Below are 5,001 nucleotides of genomic sequence, written 5' to 3' on the forward strand. Positions count from 1 at the left end.
AGACTGAGATGATGAGGAAATGTGTGCATGTGATTGTGTTTGTGTGTGTGAGTGTGTGGGTGTGTTTGCACATTAATGCATGAACATCCATACTCTATAGCCATTCAAGGATAAGACAGTGCAAGAGAGCATGGGGACGTCTGTTTTATCCATAATTCCAGACTTCTTAATACTTCTAAAATGATGGGTTCCAATTCTCCCCCCTTATAAGATTAATGATAATATTCCGCAAGCCATAGAATCTAACAAAATATTATTTTTTCTATTTTGAAATAACATCTGTATAACAAATCTTGCTAAGTTATAAATTTGATCACACAGATTTGCATACCAATTTTATTGACAGGGTCACAACCTCCCTTTCTCATTTGAGCCCCAGATTTTCTGAAACTCACGCTGTCCATGACAATGGGACGCACAATTTTGAGCAGCAGAAGAAATTCCTGAAGAAGACTTCTCATGTAAATCAAAAGGAGTTTGATTAAGAGCCAAGCCACCTGTGGGGACTACAGCTGAAGCTGTCACCACCTGGCCCTAAATGGATATAGATATTCACGTCACCCACCAAGGGCCCCCACACACACCCCAGGTGTGGCAATATTAGGAAGCAACAGTCTGTCAGCGAACGCAGGTGACTGTTGAGCTGGTTCATTTGAGCCAAGAAATTGTCTTCAGCAAATGAGGACACCTCCTTGAAAAATAAAGACCTCAGCCACAAACGCCAAGAAGTCTCTTGCCCCGAAGTAGGATAACTTTCTCTCTTAGATAGCCAGCCTGGTCCTGGAGAACTTTACAAACAGGTAATGAAGATACCACTAAGGAAAAAAAGAAAAATCTGTTCCTTCTTTTGACACATTCTTTGTCAGGATTTATTATTATTTGCTTATTACCTCTACAGATATAGTATTTAGGGTGAGACAACTGAATCCCAGTGAAAGACCTCCCAAGGCCAGCTATAGGACCTGGCATAGTGTAGGTTCTCAATAAGTTTGTGTTGAACTCTCTGATTGACCAGATTCCACTTTGGGCAAAGAAACCAGTCATTTATTTACACAATACCTGATGCTCCTCCTAGGGAGTGTTGTTTCAAAGCTATTCCTGCAGTATTTTCTTTGCTAACAGGATTTAAGTACATAAATATGATATTCAGGCAGATGTTTCTTTTCCTGTTACCCAAATTATCCATCCCAACGGAAAGATCGATGAGACCCACGCGTTATTACAGCCTGTCTGTCTGATAGACTGGGATCACTTTCCTATCACACCAGCCAAATCCTTTGTGAACCCTGCCGTGCCCACAGATAGGGTCCCCTGGGCTCAGGGACATGAGCCAGAGGGCTCAGGGAGAGCATGATGGAAGAGAGTAAAATAGTACGTCCAAATTTAGCAAACTTCTTGAAAAGATATTCGATTTCTCACCAGCATGGGATTGATTCATCAGTTAGAAATGGATTGTTCAGCATCTCCTTGAACAGAGGCACACATGCATCATTCTTCTGCAGCTGGCTAAACGAACGAAGGAAGGTTGGGGAGAGTGTCATTCTGAGGACCCCAGATTCCTCTCACCCCTTCAGGCTCCACAAACCCAGAGAAGAGAGGGGAGAACATGTGGCCTGGAAGCCAGGTCTTTTCTTCCCCCATCCCCCAGCCTTTTTCTTCCCCCTTCTTGGGGGCATTTCAGGGATGTTCTTTGTCAAGCCTGAAGCTGAAGCTGAAAACAGGATTTTGGTTGCTGAACAGAGGGATGGAAATGCTCCTCCCTAAAACAGGAAGATGGTCTGAGTCAGCATCCAAGGTTCAAAAGTAGGTACTTTGGGGCACCTGGGTGGCTCAGTCTAACTTAACTCAGTTAAGCATCTAACTTTTGGCTCAGGTCGTAATCCCAGGGTCCTGGGACTGAGCCCCATTTTGGGCTCCCTGCTCAGCGGGGAGTCTGCTTCTTTCCCTCTGCCCTTCCCCCATGGTTGCGCTCTCTCTCTCTCTCTCTCTCTCTCTCAAATAAATAAATAGTAGGTTCTTTGGGGAGCTTCACATTCAAGTGTTCCCAGTGAGTCTGGCCCAGGCATAAACATTTCCCAAGTGCCTGTGGTGAGCTCAGAGCAGGGCGGGTGATTTCACAGGGAACCACCTGTTACTTCAAGTTCTTTATCTCATCTGAGCCTCCTGGAAACCTCTCACACGGGTGCTGTCCCGAAGTTTCTGGTCAGGGCAGAGCTAGGTGCTGGGTACGTGGTGGTGAGCAAACACCAAGGCAGCTAGCTCAGAATCCGACCCTGGAGTGGGCACTCACAGGCAATCCCATCGACACAAGTGCTATTCCAAGATGACCTAAGTGCTCTGAGGGCAGGCTCCAGGAAGTTTGCATCGCAGTCAAGAGGAGCTGGGGCCAGTCAGCTCGGGGTCACATCCCAGCTCTGCCAGTTCTGCTGTGTCCTTTTTCTTGGCCAAATCATCTAGTCTTTCGGGGCATCATCTGTAAAGCAAGGATACTAATAGCACCTACATCATGCAAACATTATAGGATTAAGTGAGATCATATTTTCGAAATACCCAGAATGACACAGGGCAAGTACGTAGCTAAGGAACATTCTCTAAGGTGCCCCAGAGAGGCAGCCCCTTCTTCCCATCCAACCAGTGAGGAGAATGGAGCTCAGGGAGATGACCCGACTACCCCCAAGGTCACGCACTATGTCAGTGGCGGGGGAGGTGCAGCTACACCTGTCCCCCCTGCCCCCAAATCTGGCCATGCTGTACTTAGCAAAGGGGAGGGTCAGGGAGTCCCGGCCTTGGCCAGGGCTTGCTATCACCTCCACAGACGCAGCCCTGCTCTTGTAACACATCCCTGTTTAAGAAACAAACCGCCCTCTGGCAACTTCTCAAGCAAATGTCAGAGCCAATAAAGAGCTCCTGCCCCTCACCCCACTTTGCAGCCTGGGCTGCAGGGCCCAGTCTTACGGGGAAACACATGGGAGCTTACCCAACAGGTTTTCCCAACAACCACGCCAGAGCGGGCAGGCCCCAGGGAGCCCAGGCTGGGGGGGCTCCCTCTCCGGGCCTGCCAGTGGCCCCTGTGACCTGGGCGCGGGCGGCCTCCCTCTCATCCTGTCTGAACCCGCTCCCTGGGAGGGGCCGGTGTCACTAATCCCGCCGTGTAGCTGCAGGCCACCTCGGGCTCCCACCCCTGCTCTGCCCAGGCCCTCCCTCCTCCCTGCTGGCATCGCTCCAGCAGTGGCAGAGAGCCCAGCTTGGGGAAGGCATGGCCCGGCCCAGTGGCGAGTCTCCCCGGCCAAGCAGGCTGGCCTAAGCATGACAAGTGGCATCCACCCCTGTCTGTCCCGGCAGTGAGAGCCGAGCCAAAGAGCCAGGTTCTAAAGCTGGGGCTTCAAAGGACAGAAGAGACTCTGGAAATGAGATGGCAACATCAGAACAGGCCACAGATCTGTAAGGAGTTATTCTAAGAAGAAATCACACCCAGTTCCCAAGCTGCGAGTGTAAACGGCTACTCCGAAAACCATTACCTGCGCCTGCCCTTCCATTTCTGGTGAGCAGCCTCCTGGACTATGTCCAGGACAGATCATGTTCATGTTCTCCTAAGATGGAAGCCAAGGCCATCCCGAGAATTGCCCGAGGGCTCCTGAGGATAGCGAAGGTGGGGAGAAAGCAGGTACTTGGCCTAGAATTGGCAAAATAAGCCAGGACTCCGGAAGGCAATCAGATTGAGCATGAGGGAGAAAAAAGAAAAAAATGAAACTAAGAGCGATCGCAGTAGGTGATGTTTACGAAGCTTCCCTTCTATCTTAGGAAGTATGCTCAACATTTTATACTCATGAGCTCCCTGAAACCTCACGGAGACTCAGAAAACTTGATAATTGATACTTTCTGCTCCCCAGATACGGAAGTCTGAGTCTGAGAGAGAAGTGACTTCCCCAAGGCCATTCAGAGGCAAAGTGGCAGACCTCATTCAAATCTGATATCCCTGACTCCAGGGCAGACGCTCAGATGAAGACTGGAGGCCAGGGGTCTCCCCCTGCTCCTCCTTGCGGGCTGTGGTTCACGGTTCGACAAACGAGAATTAGCCTCTTTGCTTCTGTTCATTTCACGTGGATCACTAAAGTTTTAGATCCAGTGCTGAACATGTCACTCGGGCACATCTCCCTTGGGTGGAAGGAAGGAAATGCTGGTCGTCAGCAAGATGATGGATCCTGTGGGAGTTCTAGAATCAGAAATGTTTCCCAGCCATGCAACAAATGGTCTGGGTGGCCTTGGACTCTTCCTAGAGTGTCTCCAGCCAGAGGCTGCTGATCTATAAACCAGGACTAATCATGATTACATGAGTGGGCAGAGCAGGGAGAGGGACAAGATGGCGTGTACCTCCGAAACGCAACACTGAGCCGGGAGACAACCTCTGCGAAGGCAGGTGGCAAGCAGATCTTGTCCCTGCTGTATTCCTAGCATCTAGTCCTCCACCTGACAGGTACTCTGACCGAGCAATTTCTGTCGAAGAATCTACTACTTTACAAAATTATTTACAAGTGTGCGCAGATACACATGTAGAAGGTTAGATGTGAAAGCCACTGAAGCCATGCCTATGGCCATGGGTGGAGTGTGGCCAACCCAGCGGAAGTCCTTGCATGGACTAGAATGCTAGGGAGTCACTAAAAAAAGTGAGACAGCTGTACGTGTAACAGCTGTAACAGGTAAACCGTGTGTATAAACAGGGTAAGGGGGTTGCAGGACAATTTACATGTATGGTAAGATGCTTAGAAAAAAAGAAAGGTCAAGAGATGAATCCATCCTGGTCTACCAAGAATGATTCCTTCCACTTGAGATTAGGACCTCAACAAGGAAGGGTGAGGGGAGAACAGAGATGGAGTGGCAGTGGGTGGGGATATTTGCACTTTTTACCCCCTGTGGTCTTGATCTCGCTCAATTTGTTTTGACAAAGAGTCTGAGACACTTTTGTCGAATAAAAATCAATCAAAATTATCCTTACAGCTTAAA

At 49.1% G+C, this 5,001-nt stretch overlaps 1 long non-coding RNA gene across 3 annotated transcripts; it reads right to left on the bottom strand.

Moving 5' to 3' along the window:
- Positions 1 to 322: 322 nt before the first annotated feature.
- LOC125109112 (uncharacterized) lies at positions 323 to 3,229 on the bottom strand. Of its 3 annotated transcripts, none has more exons than XR_007130123.1 (4): positions 2,978 to 3,226; positions 2,129 to 2,473; positions 1,420 to 1,506; positions 323 to 815 (listed from the first exon to the last, which is right to left on the bottom strand). It is a non-coding gene; the product is annotated as an uncharacterized LOC125109112 (long non-coding RNA). The 3 variants fall into 3 exon arrangements; XR_007130122.1 differs by having other exon boundaries at positions 2,291 to 2,473; positions 2,978 to 3,217; XR_007130121.1 differs by having other exon boundaries at positions 1,420 to 2,473; positions 2,978 to 3,229.
- Positions 3,230 to 5,001: the final 1,772 nt, after the last annotated feature.

Source organism: Lutra lutra, chromosome 9 (genome assembly GCF_902655055.1).
Source record: "Lutra lutra chromosome 9, mLutLut1.2, whole genome shotgun sequence".
Classification (NCBI taxonomy): domain Eukaryota; kingdom Metazoa; phylum Chordata; class Mammalia; order Carnivora; family Mustelidae; genus Lutra; species Lutra lutra.